The sequence below is a fragment of the Pan paniscus genome, chromosome 12, assembly GCF_029289425.2.
Source record: "Pan paniscus chromosome 12, NHGRI_mPanPan1-v2.0_pri, whole genome shotgun sequence".
NCBI lineage: Eukaryota > Metazoa > Chordata > Mammalia > Primates > Hominidae > Pan > Pan paniscus.
The window spans coordinates 14,861,692-14,882,353 of record NC_073261.2 but is presented as its reverse complement, the minus strand read 5'-3'; the positions used below and the strand labels follow the sequence as shown (position 1 = coordinate 14,882,353).

At 46.3% G+C, this 20,662-nt stretch overlaps 1 protein-coding gene across 1 annotated transcript in view; it reads right to left on the bottom strand.

Annotated features, from left to right (window-relative positions):
• Positions 1–20,261, bottom strand: part of LOC129396706 (uncharacterized) — a 32,544-nt gene extending 12,283 nt beyond the window's left edge. Inside the window, exon 1 of the mRNA XM_055107393.1 lies at positions 17,966–20,261. The gene's annotated coding sequence lies outside the window, so the exon portion shown is untranslated. The remainder of the gene's footprint in view (positions 1–17,965) is intronic.
• Positions 20,262–20,662: the final 401 nt, after the last annotated feature.

The following is a 20,662-nucleotide window of genomic DNA, read 5'->3' as shown; positions in this document are numbered from 1 at the left end:
TCTTAAAATATAGTATTCTTTATTACAGCTTTACTGTAAGTAATGATTTAAGTTTAGGGATAGTTCTTTTTTTTAATTAATTTTATTGAGGCATAGTTTGCACATACTACGATATCCCCATTGAAAGGGTACAGTTCATGAGTTTCGACAAATGTAGACATTTATGTAACCACCACCCCGGTGAAGATGTAGAATAATCCACCATCCCAGAAAGTTCTCTTGTGGGCATGGGATTTTCGAAGCTCCCCAGGTGATTCTATGGTGCAGCGGACTCTGAGCATCATGGAGGCTCACTCTTAACAATCTCTGCTTTAGAATCTCAGAGAGGTTGTCCAGGACAGCACTTCTCACACTTTAGCATGCATCTCCTTGAATCTGGCTGAATGCCCATTCCATCCCAGAGTGGGGCCCGGAACCCTGCATTCCTAACAAGCCCAAACCACACTTTGAGGCTCTGCTACAAGTCTCTCATTTTGGAGGTGAAGGAAACGGAGGCTGAGAGTGTTGATGTGAGTGGCTTGCGAATCCTGATTTTGAAGCTCCTAGACTAACGACAATCATATCACTTGCCCTTCGATCTCTTCTTCGATAGCCACCCTAACCCGGAATCCTAAACAAGAGGCGTGGCCATGATAGGATCTCTCCCCTATTTCCCTTCTGAGTGTTGTCCGTTGCTTCTAGCCTATTCCCATCTTTCTTGTCCTGACCCAAGTCACCTTCCTGGGGAAGGGCCCCCTCCTCTGCGTGTTTCTGAACCAGCACCTACCTTTTCCCTATCAACAGCTCGCTTTCCTGGTTCATTCCATTCCTTAACATGTATCAACTCAATTTAATAAGCAAGTGTTTATTTAGCAATAGAACTGGGTCAGACCCTATCGTGCCCTTGAGGAGGAAGGCAAACTAGAAGCTGTGATTAAGTTAACAGATAAGACAAATAAATAACAGGATATATAAGTGAGGAGAGACCTTAGTGACTGCCCAGCTCAGTTCCTCATTTTATAGGTAATGTTTAAGAGCAATGACCCACTCCTACTTTCAGCAAGGAGGTGCACATAGCATAGACCCATAGAAGAGGAGGGATCTGAGAAGGAGTTTGAAAAAGATGTAGGAGAGGCTGTGAGAAAACAAGGTGGGTGTCCTGGCCGAGGGCAGGAAGGAGACATTGCGATGGAAATTGGGCCCCACTGTCTTGGAGGATTGGGAAAAGGAGCTGTGGACTGAGTGGCCCACACAACTGCTATAACCTCAGGCAGTTTTCAAGCAGATTGACCTTCCTGCTGGAACACGGCAGGGGAGGTGAGGTTCTCCTCTATCCAGGTCTGTCCCTAGCACCTTATGCAGGGTTTAACCCCCATGGGCATAAAGAGGGTGTGTATCTGGGGTGGTTTGGGGTTAGGTCCCATGAGCACTGGGACCTGGAGATGCTTGGTCTAGAGAAGGAAAGATGTTTGGTCTGGGAAACATGGGGGTCATGTTTAATATTAGATAGGCAGTCACATGGGATATTTAATTAGCACTGTGGAATTTAGAGAGAGGCAGGTTTCACTTCACCTTTGGGAAGTGCTAGGTTCTAACACACCTCCCTCCCCTGGAAAGAGATTGAACTACCACAGATTGAATCCCTTGGGAGGAAGGAATTTCAGTCCCTGAATGTGGACAGCTGAGGCTGGATGAGAACAGAGAGATGTCAGATGTCCAAGCTTCTGTGTCCATCCCTGAGAGTCCACTAGGGGAAGCCAGTCATCATGGTAGCCTGATGTTCATCTTCATGTCTGAGGTTCTGCCCCAGAGCAATTTCCCTGTGGCCATCTGGCTGGGAGACATGTTTCATTTCCCTCCCAGAGGAACAGGCACCTCATTTCCCTCCTAGAATAGATCCACATCCAGAAGAATGTAATGGAGACAGGCGAGAACACAGAAGATTGCATAGGTTTAGGAAAGAAGAAGGCAACAAGGTTCTGTTGGGTTGCATCTGAGGAATCTTAGGTACCTAAAAAAATAGGTCTGGAATTAAAATAAGATGTTAGTGTTGAAGGTATAGAAATGGGAGTTAAAATGATGGCATGAAGCTTATCTAGGGAGATCATGCAGCTCCAGATGATTGTGGACTGAATGTCTTGTAGGGTTTTGGGGAGGATGAAATGTGAGTGGAATTTGGCCATGATCAGCCCTTAGAGTCGGCCTGAGCCCTGCCCTGGCCAGCTGTGTGTCCTTGGATACGCCAAGGTGAAGTTTCCTCTTCTTCATAACGGTGAGATTGTCCACAAGATATTTAAGATTCTTCTAGCTTAGACACGATAGAATTTACATTTTAAGGTTTTAGGGATTCAATTCAAATTCCGTTCCAGAAGCAGATATCAGGGCTGATCTGGACCACCTCAGGGGAATAGCAGGGTCAGTGTCCAGAGGGGCTGGTCATGGTGGGAGGGCCTTGAGGAAGGGAGACAGAAGAGAAGGATAAATGTGATTTGAGGTGGGAAAGAAAAAATTGGACTGTCCTCAGTCCCTTCAGTCAAGCATTGCAGAAGCTGCATCTGCCTCTGCCAATTGTCTGCCAGTCAGACTGAGAATGTCCCCACAGGACCTCACGGGGTTTGCCTGGTCCATGTTCCACAAAGCAGGAACAACTGCTGGTTAATTATGCAGACACAAGGTGAGGAGTGCAGCTGTCTCTGGAGTTAACTCTCAAGGAGCTGCAACTTTTACAGTCAGCTCCCAGCCAAATGTGGGGGACAGGCTTTTCATGGTCCCAGGAGAAACAGGTCTATTGGGCTTGTCCAACCGAAACCCGTTCCCCTCTATCGCCCCCAGGGTTGCTCGGCCTTGCCTCAGCCGTGCCTGACACTGGCTCTCTGCAGGGAGGAAAAAGCTTGCTCTGTTGCTGGCTGTGTGGAACAGAGAGGGAAGTGGCAGACAGTCTGGGCCTAGCACTTGGGTGTCTTGCTCTAGCCATGTGACTCATCTCTCCAGTTCAGACCTGTCCCTGGAAAAAAGAGCCCAGACCTCATCATGAATGCTGTCCTAGGAGAAAATGAACAGCTGGAGAATGCTCCTGATCAGTAGGCCTGAAGGATGCTGGGATACAGCCTTCAAGATGGAGCAGCCAGGATGCCAAGTATCCCTCTTGCCCAGATCCTAAGGCACTTTTTCCTACTGATCCATATTGGCCTCAGGAGATGTCTCAACACAGCACCCCAGCCAATGGAGTTGCCACATAAGATGAACTCGTGATCATCTCTAAACTAGAGAGTTAAACTCAACACTAGTAAATGACTTTGGATTTATGCATATGTCATGTTTTCTCCGGCAACTGCTCAGAATCATCTCTAAATATCACGTCTATGGTTGGCAGGAGTGGCACGTATAATACAAAATGTCTGGTGGCCCTATTGTCACACAACCTGTATAAAAGTAAATTCACAAATGGCTTTTTAGAACTGATGACAAAAAGTTACTCGTTATCACTTTTCTACTTAATTTCCTAAAAGGGCAATTTGAAATCACACTAGGATTCTCACAGTTTTGGTTGACACTCAAGTAAACTGCAGCTACTTATCAAGCACTTTTGAATGAACATATGAAGAATGAATAAAATGAAAGCTCTCCTGTTGCCCTCAGCGTCACCAGTGTTCTGTATTTCTTCCTGAAACCTTTCCATTGGTTTAAAAACCTTTCTCAAGTGAAAGCAATCTCTTTAAAAACTGCAACATACTGCTGATAGTTTTCGCTGTGGAAACATTCTCTATGCCTGCAAACCAAATCACCCACTCTCTTTTCCTGGGAAGCACATCTTTCTCAGAGCAGAGCTTTGCAAAAAGGGGAAGCCAAAGCTTCCAAGAGGTGATAGTTACAGCTGCTCTCTCTTCCTGTTGCCCCAGGTGCCAAGGTGCAGAGGGGCAAGGTGGCAAGGCCTAGCCTGGGCAGAACTTGTCGGTCATTAACTTTGCAAATTGACTTTCTGAACAACTGTGGTTTATTTCACTTTGGTGTATATCTACTCAACTCCTCTCTAGTATGTTTTCCTTCCTAACTGTGTTTGCTCTGACTTACAGTAAGGTCTGAGTGTAGTTCCTGAGATGCTGTATAGGGTCAACAATGGGGTGTGTGGTGAGGCTTGATATAAATGCATAACCAGGCAGCACGTGGCATGGTGCACACTCAGACCTGCCTGTGGGAGCCAACAGCATGGTACACACTCAGACCTGCCTGTGAAGGCTTGGCATTTAGGTAAGCAGCATTCATACATCCTCCTGAAAAGAGCCACCAGTGTGGGCTTATTGTTGTCCAAGGGTACCAGGGACTCTAGGTGACCTTTGGTTTGCTAGTAATCCTGTCCTTTCCTTTTCTGCTTCCTGCTTGGGTTGCAAAGCCATCACTCCCCACCACCCCTGCCCCTGGCCCCCAACAGGAGAGAAGGGTGGAGCTAGCAGGCTGGTGTAATGAATTCATGCTGAAGTCTGAGATTGAGGAGTAGAGTGGATGAGGAGAAACACTTTCCAAAGAAGCCACCAGGCATCACAGAATTCTACATGCCTGAGATGGAAGGAGCACTAAGGAGCATCCAGTCCAACTTCCTCACTTCAATAAAGACAAAACAAGAGCCAGAGAGGGGAGGTGGCTTGTAAAGTTCACAGAGCTCATTTTTGAGAAAACTAGGACTGTGCAATTTGGGTCTTCTGACATCCAATCTCCTGCATGTGCCTGTCCCATGCTGCTCCAGGGTGGACTGTGAACATTAGTCAGACGGTCCCCTGAGAGCATCAGTAGTCTGTGAAACCTGAGTCTCAAGGCTGAGAAGCTGGTGGAAGTAGCCTTGGGTTTCTGGGTAAACACACTTTTATTCCCACCTTTTCTAGGCTCTGCATTCCCATTGAACTGGAAGATTTTATTCATTTCAAGATAGTTTAAAAATATTTATCATGTCATTTAATTCTAAAACCAATTTTGGGGCAGGACTGTTACTTCCATTTTATAGATAAGAAAACTGAAGCCCATCCAGAGATGGTGAGTAGCTTTTTTAAAGTCATAGTAGAGCTGAGAGTTGTAAGTGGCTTGTAAGAACCCCATGGCTGGATTCTTGGGCTTCTCTTGCTGGCTGTCCAGCTGGGCCCTGCTGCACTTGTTAGTTACATGAGACAGTCTGCATAGATGGTTAGGGACACCTTCGCAGTAGGAGAAGGGACTAAGTGTTATAATCTGTTTTAAACTATAAGAACTTACCTCATTTGGATGTTTACTGGTCTGAAGTATGCATCCTACTTCTTCCAGGGAATTTTAGAGTTTGAGCCACTGAATTTCTAACAAGGGATTTCATCTTGTGCACTGAAAATGACAGTTTTATTGTCATACAACCTTGGGTCTGAGCCCAGCTCTATCACTTAAAAGCTGCCTGACCTAGGGAAAGCTACTTAATTTCTCTGAGCCTCTGTTTCTTCATAGGGAAATAAGTGTGCAGGAAGTTTATTGTGGAGTGTTTCTGGGAGCAGAATCTGCTGGGGAAGGGAAGGAAGTAGAGTTGGAAAGAGGAAGAAGCTGAGCAGCAACGTAGGTGATGCAGAGCCCTGAAGCTGGATGGTTCTGCAGAGTGGTACTGACTTGGGGTGAGGGGGACCAGGCCTTTAGAGCCCCATAATGACCATCATTGGATGTGGGGCTTGACCTTGGGTGAGTTGGCTCTCTTCATAAAGGGTAGTTCAGAGAGGTCCAAGAGCTGGGAAATGAGTCCTTTAATCTTGATGGGGGATCAGGGTGAAGCAGGACAGCATCCACTGTAGTATTTGCAGTGCTGTTTCAGGATTAAGTTAAATGATTGGAATGCACACACAGCACAGAGACTAAGGCAGAGAACGTGACTAGTTGACAGTAGGGCTTGTTCCTACTGTCAGTGTGGCCTCCTCCCCGCTCTTCACTCCACTTCTTATTTTCTGGTAAGGAATCTCTGCTTGATCTTTCAGATAAATCTATGGGGGCCACAATCCACAGACCTCATGGAGAGCTCAGAGGACCAAAGGGAAGAAAACTCCACTAGAGAATTTGCTTCCATTCAACAACCTAGCCTGACCATCTTGCTGCAGGGGCATGGAAGTGTGTGTTTATGCCGGGGGTGGTGAGAGGGGTTTGGGTGTCTCTGTCAAATCACTTACAAGCTTTTTCAGACAGAAACCATGTCTAATATTCCATTCTCATTTCCCAAATAGTACTTTGGCTTAGTGTTGCAGGTCACAATGGATATTTGTTAACCTGATTTAAACCTAACCATATGGTAGAGATTATTTTGTGTCTGTGGGGCTGACACAGTAGTAGTCATAGCTCCCTCATGCCAGGTGCCCTGCACACGATTTTCTGTAATCCTGAGAACCCTTCATTGTAACTGCTACTCCTGTCTACCTTATACAGATTAGAAACCTGTGGCTCAGAGCAGCCAGGTCACAAGGCCAAGCTGATCCCACTGATAAGTGGCAAAGCTGGAACCCCCTCCCAGGAGTCTGACTTGTGCCATTCCTATGCCCCAATGCCTTGCTCTGTGTCCTGTAGTTCTCTCTTTTCAGGAAAAATAAGGTAGACCTGGGTGCCCTGTGTTAGAAGAAAAAGCAGAATTATGAAATTCATATGGCTTGCTAGCCTACAAAGGAACTATAGGGGATAGTGACCCAGCCTGTTCATCTTAAGGGGGGTGGTGGGAGATTGGCAGCAGAGGGGAAGCCTCAGCCTGGAAGAAGGAGAGGAGCTGAAATGAATTTGTGAAGACGCTTGTGGATCTTCCTCCCCCGAGACCACCACAAATAGGACACAGCAGCCATTAGTGGCAATAATCAGTGGTTCGCTGCTCATCAGAAACTGAAGTGGGCTGATAAAATATCAGCTAGGGTCAGCCCAGCTGTCCCACTTCAGGAAGACCTGCTTTGGGAGAACACGAGCTTGCAGGCCAGGACAGGTGGGGTGGCTCCTTATTTAGTCGTCTTAAATTGGCTCCCTATTTAGTCATCTTAAATTTCTTTATTCTTCTTAGAGACCTTTTAACAAGTGCATTTCCCCGGTGCGTTGAAAATTGGACTTGGTCCATGTGTAATATATAACATTGCAAAGCCCCACCTTCTGCCTAAGGTGTGTGTGCTCACATGCTCTGCAAGTGATTGCTCCATTTCTGGCGCTTTGGTGTCCCAGTTGCCTTGAAATCCATGACATGTCTGAACAGGTGTGCATCGTGGAGCCCTAACCTTCCCCAAGGACCCTATCCTGAGTCTTGGACCTGGGGATGCCTGCTCTTACTGCTCCTCTTTTCAGGCCCATTGCTCTTCTCCCTCTCCCCTTACCCCTCTGACTGGATCTGGGTTGCTTTTCTCTAGGGCTCACCTTGGTTTCTGTATGCATCTCACACTTGTAATTTGGGTTTTATCTACTGTGTATAAAGTGACTCCTTGGATCAGGAACCCAGACACACTCATGTCAGCTCCTAGGACAGAGAATGGACAGGGGATGCAGGGGCTTAGAGGAAAGAGGGCTGCCAGAGATGTTCAGACCTCAGCTTCCTGACCCAGTCTCTGTCATTTAGCTTGAATCCTCTCATCTGCAAGTTGTTTGGCAGTGTTTGCAAAGGGTGTGGCACACACTTGGAGATGCTCCATGAAAGACGGCTGCTGTTGTTGCTGCTGCTGTGATTTTTATGATCTTATGAATGCAGGCCCCCTTGACGGCTGGATGGTGACAGAGGAAAAGCACAGCCATACCAGAAAGACAGGCAGAAAGAGGTCCCAGGCATAGCAGATCCCTTCAGGGTGGTGGAAATGGAGTTCTGCAAAGTACTGCTGCTGCTGCTGCTGCAGACTTTGCATGAATCTCATTTACCCTGGATCCTGGGGCCCATGCTGCTGAGAGCTTGTTCCAGGTCAAATGTCTGGGAGTTCCATCTAGATCCTAAAGCAAAGACTTGGCATTCTCAGGCCATTGCCAGCATTCTTTAAAATTTGGGTGGTCTTATTTCCAATGGAGAGATCTTTCTCCATGATTACCAGATTGCTTGCAACTCTCAGAAGGGAGGATAAAAATTACAAAGGAGCTCAGGAGTCCAGACCTTTTGTGTAGAAACAATAATATAAATTATCCTTAGATTTCCCTAATCAACCACTCACAGTATAGCTAAGACCCTGCATATCTGTGCATTCAATGAGATGAACAAGCATATAATATTGTTGCTGTGTGAGTAATTAAACAATGCATCTGAAAATTGAATATACTAGTTTTTGCATGTACCCTGAATGCTGACCTCTTGAAGAAAGAGAATCAATTAAGGGATGTTGAAGGGGTAGACTTTTGAGGGGACTCTGGAGAAGGATGTGGCATATTCAAGGACTTTTTAGGTTGGTGGCACCATTTCTTTATGACATCTAATTCCACCTTCCTTCTCATTGATTCAGACAGATCACTTGAGCACTGCTCTTGCATTTATCAGTCATTATTAAGGTCAATTTTTGGCTCACAAATAGAATGGATAGAGGGAGAAGATGGTGAGAGAGAAAGAGAGAGGAAAGATGAGAGGGGAAGGGTAAAGTGAAAGGGAAGGAAGAAAATGCACAGATTTCTTTAAATATACTAACCAGTAGCTGATTTGTTAAATAAAATGGTTTAGAGTTTTCTGATGATTCTGAAAGAGAGAGGCAAAGAGGGAAGAAGGACAAGATGTTCATTTGGGGAAAAAAAGGAAGCAGTGGAGAATAAGCGTGGAGGCACATGGTTACCTGTGCCTGCCATTAAGGGTGCTATTCACTCAGGACACCCTGGCTCAGTAGATCAGTGGTGGGCAGTGGGCATCTGGCAGCTGGCAGAAGGAATGAGACACTTGTAAGATCAGGTGTTTATGATTCGAGATGATATGTTCCTGAAGGTCAGGGTCATGTACTGGGGGAGGGTGCAGTAAGGGTGAGAGTCAGCTATTCTTTTTTATGATGATAGTGATTCAGGTGGATGTCATCCTGTTTCATATCAACTGATTGATTAATGTTGTCCCTTCACCCATGACACATGAATTGAGCTCCCACTATGGTGTGGTTCCTGAGGTATGGTGGTGAGTATAAACAGACAGTGTCTCTTCTCAGAAACCTGTAGTCCACTGGTGGAGATAAACATGAATGAAATCATCACACCAATGCACAGAAATCTGCATCAGCAATAAATGCCACGAAATGTGAACGATGATGGAAGGATTTGACTTGATCCTTTCTGCACTGAGGCTTCTCGAAGAACCTGATGCTTGCTCTGAGACATGAAGGGTGACAGGAGCTGTATGGGCTAAAAAGGGAGAACAGTGAGCCAGGCAGAATGGGCAGCAGGCTCAGAGGCTACCTGTTGGGAGGTAGCCTGGTGAGGAAGTGGCTCTCCAAGAAGGGAGCAAAGCATGGGGAGGGCGGGGCTTCAAGGGTAGGTCTCCTTCAGAAGGTACAGATGGGGAAACCGAGGCTCAGAGAGGTGAAGCAATTTAAGCAATAACCCACAACTCAAAAGAACCAGAGCTGGATTCAGTCCTCATAGCTTGGGAAGCCTGTGGCTCCTAGTTAACGTTTCTCACATATTAGGGACTTAGTTCAGTGTGAGTGCTTGGGAAAGACCATGGTATTATCCTTCATTAAAACATTAACAATATTATGTATTGCTAATCAAGCATTGAGAATAGGCATATAACACCATATTATGACTTACACAAATAGAAGTGTTAATTAAATATGTACATAATAACCAGTCATGTCCTTGTTTAACTTGCAAACGTATGTTTCTGGAGTGTTTCTGGTTAGTGATATCACAACAGCAAGAATGACTGCTGACTGCTATACCAAGTTGAAAATAAACTTCCAGTAGCATGGGCAGGTGATCACAGTGTGGCTGCCTGCAATGCTTTCTAGGGTTGTATACCTGCAAATCATCATCACTTTACACAATAGATGCATTCTAGAAAACTCATGTCTAAGTTGAATTTGGGCAACTCAAACCTACAGGTAACCTGAAGAATTCTTTCCTCCAGAACAAAGTTTGATGCATTTATACATTTGTATAACACGTTTTCTCAAAGCAGAGCCTCCTTATAATATGTTGACAAGTTATTTACTTATCAATTTTTTTTTTCGAGATGGGGGTCTCACAATGTTGCCTAGGCTAGTTTCAAACTCCTGAACTCAAACAATCCTCCCACCTTAGCCTCTGAAGTAGCTAGGACTACAGGTGCACTCCACCATGGCTGACTTCAACTCACATTTGAGCGCTAACTTTTGGAATATTATGGCAATTGTTCTGCAGTCTTCATAAGTGAGAAGCTGGTAGGTATATAGATTGTAAGTTTACATGTATACTTTGGTATTTTTTAACCTGGTAGTTACTACACAGAGTCTACAGCTCTAACTAGAGTGACTTTGGCTTTCTGTACTGGCCTGGAAGCCTTCTTGGCACAGATGATACAGAATGATGGAAGCTGGGTGGCTGACCTTCAAGGATTCCGCCTTTCCAGCCACATGCAGCATCTGTAATGGAATTCTTTCTCCCTGGCAGGATGTGCCTTATGCTAAAAGCCACTTCTTACTGCAGGCTCACATATCCTGCATTGGTTTATCAGGCTTTCTGCTCTCACCTGCATTGTGTCTGGCTCCTTTTACCTCCCTGACTCCCAAACTCATCGTTTGTCTCCTCTTAGTTTTTGCCTGTGGTCTCTGTCTTTCCGCTCAAATGCAAATCACATGCTGCCATGTCCTTAATGCTTCTCCCTTCACTTCTTCCTTGCACTCTCCCTCCCATCTTCCTTCCTGCCCTTCTTCCTCTCTTCCTGTCCTCTATTCTTCTCTACCTCCTCTTTTCTTTCTTCTTTTCTCTCTTTCCCTTCCTTCTTTCTTCCCCTCCTCAAACATTTATTGAATACCTAGTCTGTAGGTTTTATGGATTAGGACAAGGTCAGGTCAGCTTTCAACCCCCACTTTGCTCTTGTCAACATTTTGTTGCCCCTCTTGGACAAGGTGAAGTTACCGATAATTCATAGTGTGACTATCTAATTATTCCTTGAGGGGTGCTAGGTAGACCTGGCCCAGGGGCTGAATGGGGTAGGGGTCTAGATGTTAGAAAAAGAGCTTTGGATGAAAGCAGACCTGGGTTTCAATCTTGGCTCCCCTAATTACCGGTGTATGACCTTGGCAAGTTATCTAAACTCTCTGATCCTCAGTTTCCTTTAGTATAAAATTTTGGAGAGAAAAATTCCAGTCTCCTAGAATTGTTGGAAGGATTTACTGAGATAAAGCACAACAATCATCTGGCACATAGTAGGTGGTACACTTGATAACTCTCATTATGAATAGGGTGGCATAAAAATAGAAAGATCTTGAGGGTGAGCCTAAAAGATCAGCAGAATTCTATCAAATCCAAGGGGAAAGTGGAGAATCAGGAACAAGAGATGATCCCCAAATCTGAGATAAGACAAATGATGAGCAGATTAAACTTGAGAAAGGATGGGAGGCTCCAGGCCTGATTCACTGGCCACAGGTTGCCTGGGTTCCAATGTGGTTATGATGGAGGTGCTTTAAGGGGAGAAGAACATAGTTCTGGATTTCATTTATACCAGTCCTTACCCCAAGAAGCCCCCACAGTCTGATTGACCTGTGTTCTTCCAACCCCAAGATTGTTTTACATGCCACTCAGTTTCTCCATCAGTTGTTTTTATTTCAACCAGAATAAGTTTGAGTCTATGTCACTTTGACTAATATGACACTAGGGTTACTAGTCAGCAATTTTGTTTCTAAGGCTGAACTTCCACTTGGCTCACCAGTAGCATTGATTTCAGCAGGTCTCAGGTTTCACACTATAAAATTGTGATGGTTTTATTGACCAATTAACATAGGTTAATGATGATTGTTTTTATGAAAGTTGGTGGGTCACCCTCTGGACAGCGGGCTGAACAGTGTCATCTCAGTCTTAATCATAGATCATAAAATGTTAGCTCTGGAACGGTCTCAGAAGCCATGTAGTCCAACCCTCTTGGTTAACAGAGGAGAAAACTGAGGCCTGGAGAGGCTAAACCCTGGATTCAAATGGCCAGCAGGATTGGGAGAGACATGGAAACACCCAGAACAGGCATTTCTCTTAAATAATTCCATCAAGAAGCTCTGATCTCTTTCCATAGCCACAAAACTTAGGCCTTCCAAATGCTAGGTGCAAAGATGATGCTGTGATGGGATTTGTAAGGCCACCTTGAAGAAGTGGATATTTTAAAGGCTAGATGACCTCTAAAATTTTGATCAACTTTGACATTCATTGTAGGGCATTATGTGTATGAACTACAGGACACTATACTATAATAATTTACTTGTTTGTTTAAATTAGTTCTCCTGGAAAGAAGCTCCTTAAAGAAAGAAACTGTGTGACCCATCTTTGTTTCTCCTGTAGCCTTGCATATAGCATGTTCTTGATAAAGGATCCTCTGACTGAGTGAATGGCTGGAGATTTTTTGGAAGCCTGTGATGAAGAGTAACCAGGTCATTGACACAGAGGGCAGAGTGAGTTTCAGAGCAGAGGAGACTGTCATGTGGTTAGTGAAACTTAAGGAAAGATCAGATGTATGTGGAGAGGGAGAAGGATTTGTGTTGAATAGAAATAATGAGAGCTGCAGTCTAAGATTTTTTCTAGGAAAAAAAAAAAAACTTTCCAAATCCCATTTAGAAAGTCTGTATAGACAAACTGTGACATGGTACCACCTTGAGCAGGAAGAATAGGTTTTACAGATTAGGACAAGGTCAGGCAAACAAACAGCCCAAAGCCATGCCATCAGCTCGAAGCAGCTCTGCCCCAGCCTGCTGCTCTTCCTGGGCCTGGCTCACCCCTGCACATGGGACAAATCCTTACCCTGCTACAAAGAAACCAGCATGAGAATCTGAGGTCCACTATGTCTCAGAAAAAGGAAGAGAAATGTGAGAATACATTTCCATTTGGTTCACACCTCAGTAGACTGCATTTTTCCTGCCCCATATGCAAGGCACAAAGCCCCTGGACCTCCCAGCCATCGCCATGTGTCTGCCATCTGGCGGTTGTGTTCTCACCTGGAAGCTCCAGTTGCACCTGGGCCAGAGGACCCTGGCTGCTGGCACTTCCCTTCTGCCTGGCAACCTCCTGCTCTGAAACGGGGTAGTGGTGCTGACGGATTTTTTTAATTTTACTGGATCCTGCTCAAGGTTGGTGATCTGAGCCATCTTAATCATCCTAATGAGTTTGCAGCTGTTACTTCTCATTGGAAACACATATTCAGTGCTATCCATAAAGTGTTGGTTTCCACATAGTGTGCTTAGGAGACAGGGGCTGTATCCCCAGGGTGATAATAGAAAATTAAATCTGTTCCCAGGGCCCCTTGTTGGCACTGGAAGAGCACGGAGAAGAGCCCCTGCATTTATAGGGGATTGCTTCCACCTGCGGGCATTTCCTTAATGCTCCTCCCTTCACTTCTTCCTTCCGTTCTCCCTCCCATCTTCCTTCCAGCTCTTCTTCCTCTCTTCTATTCTCCTCTACCTCCTCTTTTCTTTCTTCCTTCCTCTCTTTCCCTTCCTTCTTTCTTCCCCTCCTCAAACATTTATTGAGCACCTACTTAGTATGAGGCATGACATTAGGGGGATGTTGTGGAGGGATGGGATACAAAAGTTGATCGAATCTGGCCTCTTTTTCGCCAAATTGAGTCATAAAGAGAGAAAGCAAAGTTGTGCACAAATTTAACTGTCCCAAACTCCCATAGAGAATCCACTAAGTGTCACAAAGTGAGTCCGGGGAAACTGGGGTGTTTCCTCAGAAGCTCAAGTGCAGTTGGGGGATCAGAGAAGCTGTCCTGCTGGGCATAGCATTTGAGCTGGTCCTCAAGGATGGGTGCATCCCTGGATTCTCCACATCCAGAAATGGATTTTTCCTTCCCTAACATCCACAGCATTTCATCTCCTCCTCCAACGACATCTGCGTGGCTCCGGCTGCTCTGTGGGTGCCTTTCCTCTCCTCCCGAAGGCAGCCCTGGCTGCCCCCTCCTGCTGTGGCCTCTGGGCCTTGATACCCTGAGACTCACACAGAACTGAGATTCCTACCTCTAGAGGTTTCAAATGCAATACAATATGGCTGGCATGGACTTTATATTCAGGAAACACAGACAAGACAGTATACATTTTGAAAATGGACTTTAAAAAATGTCAGCCATATATATTATCTCAACAGAGAGAGAGAGAGAGAGAGGTGCAGTTTTTAAAAGGAGATAAAAATACCTGATGCGTATAGCTTTCAAAGAGGAATGGTGCCCTTTGGGAGGATTTGGGAAGCAGCCTTGAATTAGTCAGCCAATCTGGGAGAGCTTCATGGAGGAAGGTGGGCTTCAGGGACTGACAGGACAGCTTGAGCTGCAAGGTTAGGATGCGAGTTTAACTGGGTATGTGGCACCCACTAGACTGGGGTTCTGTGAGGGCAAAGACTGTGCCTCAGATTCTCCTGTTCCCACAGTAGCCAGTCTGAGGCCTGGCACATGCAAGAACAAGCTCTGAAGGAATCATATGGGAGAAAGCTTACTGGCAGGGCAAGACAGTCAAGGAAGTAGAGAGTGACAGTAATCGGAAGGGGCTGGAAAGATGGGCTGGGACAGAGCATGGGCAGAGGGAGGCCGGGCCATGAAGGCACCCTTGCAAAGGGCTTTGAGAAAGGGCACTCACAAAGGCAGCCAGTCTTGGGCTTTAAGGAATTCGATGCCCTGTTGGGGCTTTGGGTGGGGACAATCCAAATGATTGGCTTCATGAGCCTAGAAGCGGCTCTGCCCATGTAGCACCCCTGTGACTTTTTAGGCAGGTCCCCTCCCCTCATCTGCATTCCCTCCTCCTCATGTGGTCTGGCTCCCTGGGAACCCATGGTGGTGATAAGGTCAGAACAGAGTGCAGTGGGTGACTTGGGGGCCGGAAAAGGAGGCTGTGGTCATCACTGCAGGAGGACAAAACAAGGACATGCACCAAGGAACTGACACTGGGGCCATCGAGAGAGAGGTCACAAGCTATGAAGTCTGACAACTGATTCATTTTTCAAGAGTCGAGACTAAAACAAGAGGAGATAACAACAGTAGCTATTTATTGAGTATTTAATATGTCCCTAGTGCTACATATACATTATCTACCTGATAAGACAGGAATGTTACATATACATTATCTACCTGATAAGACAGGCATTATTATTATCCCACTTTATAGATGGGGAAACTGAGGCTTAGAGAGGTAAAATGATTGTTCAAAGTTAACACTGTTAGTAAGTGGTAGAGCTAAAAATTGGAGACTTGATTTTTCACTCTTGCTAGAGCTCTTAGCCATTGCTTTATTCTGTCTCCCATAAGTAGATTCACTCGTGAGGCTTTATTTGGATTTTGAATGGCGACATATCGTGGTTCTTCATGAAGCAAAGGTGGACAGGCATGTGTAGTGCTCACGGTACATTGTGCCGGGAGAGCAAGAACCTTGGGAAGGAGAGCTGGGGATCTGCCATCAGAAGAAAGTGAAGAATAGGAGGCTTTCTCATTTGTAAAGCACTTTCACACCTTTTGCCTTAATCCATTCTCGTGACAGCCTTGGGAGTTAGGCATGGATTTTTTTTAAAATCCCCATTTTCCAGTTGAGAAACCTGAGTCCTGGAGAGGTGAAAAGAATTGCCCAGGGTCATCTAGCTGGTACATGGCAGGAGAGCGGAACCTGGTTCTCTTTTCCCTGGGCTCTGCTGCTTGTCAGGGTTGGACATGAGATCCCCAGAGAAAGCCCACGTTGCTGGAGGGTTAGAGGGGAGCGGGGGCAGAGCAGGTATGGCTGGGGTCCTAAGAGCTGAGGTGAGAGAAGTTCTGAGGCATGTGACCTCATCTTCAAAGTCCCAAGCAGGGCAGGGGGCTGGGGCTGAGGGTCTGAGAGCGGCATAGCCTGAAGTCCAGAGCTAGAGGACAATGCCCATGGCAAGGAGCCCAGAAATGAATGGGCCACCTCAAATGGAGTGCTCTGTGGGGTGCCCTCTCCAGAATCTAGGGGGTAAGGAGAAGGTCCAGCAGGAATCATGGGTTTGGGTCTCTGCCATTCCTAACTCCCCGGTGCCTCAGGCATCAACGGGCAGGATGCCTGGAGGCCGTGGGCTGCAGCGGAAGGAACACATGCTTTGGAGACAGATTGCTCTGGATTCAACCCCTGGTTTGATCACTTCCTGCCTGTGATTTTGTGTCTCAGTTGCCCTTTCCATAAAATGGAATAACAGCTTTTTTTTAGTCATAAGGTGTGAATAAGTGAATGCATATTCACAATATCAAATGACTTATTCATTTCATGAGCTCAACATGTGCCAGCACTGTGCCAGGATAGTTCTGTGGGCCATGCAGACAAGGTCCCTGTCCTCATGCAGTTTACTTTGGTGCCCAGCACAACCTAGGCCCCTAAAAGCACCACTTCATTCCTCCCATCTGTAAAGTTACCTGATTTCTGTCCTGCAGTGCCTGGCTCCATGCCAGTAATCAGGAATGAGAAAGGGGTGAATCAGAGAAGCAGAACCTCAAACTTTGTTCTGAGCCCACAGTTTCTGAGCTAAGCAGGAGCCAGAGGTCAGCAGGGTGAGGCTGGGGGCTGGGGACCAAAGAGGAGGGTTGGCACGTCATATTCCTCCTTATCTGACTGCCCTTGCACCAGAGCCCAGAGAGTTTGACAATGATGATCTCACTAGTGTTCAAAGCTTCCCGAGGGAGGCCAACAGCAAAGCAGAAAGCACTGGAGTGTGCTTGTGTTGACAGCTGCCGGATCAGAGGGCCTGGCTTGGGATCACAGGCTGCGGGGGTGGTGAAGCAGTGTGCAGATTCTGAAGCCTGGCACCCCCACCCGGGGCCCCAGGAGCCAGGTTCACCCACACAGAAACTCAAGGGAGGCTGCGTTTCCTAATCAACAGCCTGCACCGTGTGGTAGATGCTTTTCCTGTGGGTCATCTCTTTAAATTCTCCCAAGCCTGAAAAGAGAGATTATTGCTCCCATTTTCGAGATCAGAAAACTGAGGCTCAGAAGAGTGAAGTAGCCTGCTTAAGAACGCATGTCTTCATCATAATAGTTGGTATGCAGGTTTCCCTCCCTGTCTCCATCACACACACACACACACACACACACACACACACACTGCAATGACTGTCTCTCTAGGCCGGCTAACAGTGGACCAAGATGAGCCCATCCTTGCCTGCATCCTGCATCAGTCCACCGGGAGCAGGCAGCAGGGATAAGGATGGGGAGGACGTGGTCAAGGAGTCAGACTACAGGCACCCCTGTGGCTCAGGGCATAGAGGGGGCTCAGGACACATGGAGCACCCCCTCGCCCACATTCCTTTTCCGGGTCTGCCTCTCTACCAGACATCTCTCCTTCCTCCTTTTTTGCATCCTCTTTGGATTCATTTTCTCCTCTCCTTTTATTTCCCCTTCTCTGCTTCCTGATTCACCCCTTGCTATCTTTTCCAGTCTTTTCCGTTCCTCTCTTCAATCTCTCCCTCTCCCTTTGCTTCCTTTCTCTGGACTCCCCTGGCTCCTTCTCCTTTTCTCATCCTCCCTTGTGTTTTCCTCTCTTTGTCTCTTTGATCTCCTTCCCTCCTTTTCCGTTTGTCTCTCCCTAGCCTGCGCCCCTCCCCGCCGCTCGCACCCTCCCGCGCGCTCCTCCATCTGCGCCGCCAACCCTCCCTCCGCCCCCTCGGCCCCGCCCTCCCCTCGCCAGTCTCCCCCCTCCCCTCTCCGCTCTCGCTCTCCGTGATTTATTACTTTCCCTGCCGCTTCTGACAAACTATTTGTAGGAAAATGAGATTTGGTCCGCGCTGGATGGCTCCTCTGGGAAGCAGGCGTGGGGGTCGGCTGTCGGAGGCCCCGTGCGCCCCCCCACCCCCCCACCAGAGCCCACGGCGCTTACGGAGCTCTTTAAGATAAATGAGCAAAATTAAGAGACTCACTGGGGGAAGAAAACACTGGATGGGAGCGAGCGAGAGCGGATGGTACTTGGTTTCCTCCCAGAAATGCATCCACGTGCGCCCCACTGGGGCCTCCCCCATCTGCTGCAGACTCCAGGGAACTTCCTCCCTCAAAGACGAACTTCCAGCCCTGGAGCATGTTTCCTCCTTTCCTGGGATGTGGCGCTGAAAAGGGCAGAAACCTCTAGGAAGGCACAAGCAACAGATTGGGGGTGGAGCAGCAGGTCTCTTTGGAGGTGGCCTGGAAGAAACCGGACAGAGAGGATGGGAAGGGGAGAAACAGAAGAGTGTGACGAGGTGGGTGTCCAAGGGCAGTGGGACAGGCAGTCCGGGTGGGAGAGTGGACTTGAGGAAGTAGCTGCAGGCCCAGACTACTTCAGCCACACCCTGATCCCCTGGGACCCTCAGGGCACAGAAGGCAGTGCTGGCTCCAACCTCAGTCCAAGGAGCTGTGGAAGCCTCAGAGGCCCTTGGCAGAGGTGAGCCCTCATTTCTCACCTCAAAGGCAGGGATTGAATCCTTGTCACCCAGACAAGGATTTTCTCTTGTCTGGGTGGCAGAACTGTAAGTTGTCAGAGGGCAGGTAGTGGGTCTTTGGTTTTTCTGCAGTGCCACAGGGCTAGCTTACCTTAGGCCATAAGTATTATTTGTTGAGATGCATGAATGCAAGAATGTCTTATAAGCTCTAGGCTCAATTTTCAACTCCCACAGATGTGCAATGAAAACAATTTTCCAGACTACTTTTTTTCCCCTCTTATTTTGAAAGCAATACACTTATTTTTTCCATCAAACATTAAGACAACAGAGATAAGCAACATAGAAGAAAATAATAAACACCTGTTATTCTACTACGAACAATTTGGAATTTATCTTAAGTCTCAAAATATATATGTATTAAAACACAAGGTCATATTGTAAACATTGTTTTGACCTGCTTTATTTCATTCGATGTTAAATTGTAAATACCTTTTTTTTTTTTTTTTTTTTTTTGAGAAGGAGTCTCGCTCTTTCACCCAGGCTGGAGTGCAGTGGCGCGATCTCGGCTCACTGCAAGCTCCGCCTCCCGGGTTCACGCCATTCTCCTGCCTCAGCCTCCCGCGTAGCTGGGACTACAGGTGCCCGCTACCACGCCTGGCTAATTTTTTTGTATTTTTAGTAGAGACGGGGTTTCACCGTGTTAGCCAGGATGGTCTCAATCTCCTGACCTCGTGATCCACCCGCCTCGGCCTCCCAAAGTGCTGGGATTACAGGCGTGAGCCACCGCGCCCGGTCCCTTTTTATATCATGTTAAATATTTCTTCTAAAACAAAATTTTAAGTTGTTACAGTGATTTTTTAATAGGTTTGTATGCTCTATGGATGATTTTTTTTTAACAAGGCACATATTTTTGTTCATTTTGATTGTTTCTAAATTTTTACTATTATCAAGATTTCCTAACTTTTGCATTATTCAGATTTTTTTTTTTTTAGACGGAGTCTTGCACTGTTGCCCAGGCTAGAGTGCAGTGGCGTGATCTTCTCTCACTGCAAGCTCCACCTCCGGGGTTCACTCCATTCTCCTGCCTCAGCCTCCCAAGTAGCTGGGACCACAGGCGCCTGCCACCACACCCGGCTCATTTTTTGTATTTTTAGTAGAGATCGGGTTTCACCGTGTTAGCCAGGATGGTCTTGATCTCCTTACTTCGTGATCCGCCCACCTTGGCCTCCCAAAGTGCTGGGATTACAGGTGTGAGGCACCGCACCTGGCCTAGATCATCCCATTTTTATCATAGTCAGTGTCTTAGTCTGTTTTGTGTTGCTGTAACACAATACCACAGTCTAAGTAATTTATAAAGAAAATTTTTTTTGTTCTTACTCTTCTGGAGGCTGGGAAATCCAAGGTTGGGGGCTGCATCTGGTGAGGACCTTCTTGCTGTATCATCCTAGCCGGGAAGGAGGAAGGGGAAAAGAGCAGGAAGGAGCAAGAGAGAAAGCAGGGCAGACTCATCCCTTTTATCAGAAACCTGCTCCATCAATAACTAACTCCCATGATAACACCATTAATCCATTAATGAGGACGGAGCCCAATAACCCTTAAATATCCATCCTCTTAACACTGTTGCATTGGAGATTAAGTTACCAACATTTGAACTCTGGGGGACACATTCAGACCATAGCAGTCAGTTATAAAAGCGTGATTTATGCTTTTTCCTAGTTTCATAAGCATAAGATGTGACATATTTTAATAGCTGACAATTCTACAGGGCCTGATCTGAGTTCCTAGCTTAGATCAGCCTTTCTACAACTTTGTAGATTTTCAAAGATGACCAGTTCTGCAAGCCAGGGTAATCTGGCATGTTCTGGAAGCAAAGGAAGTGGATATGGCTTCAGCCATAGGAAACAAAAAAGATATGATATTTAAAGAAAAAGATTATTCAGTTCAAATCTTCCTAAAACATTTACGAAACAAATGTGCACCAAGTTTTAATACTGGGTGAAGTTACCTCTGATTGGTGTTAACTATGTTATGTGAGGATACCAATTTCAAAGTATATGAAAATGTAAAACTTGAAAATGGTGGAGTCATCCTAAGTATTACTTCATAAAATACAAGTAGAGAAGAAAAAGAAGATTTGACATATAAAGATACGAGAGAAAAACACTCAAAATTATGTGACCTCACACAGGTAACCCTTTCAAG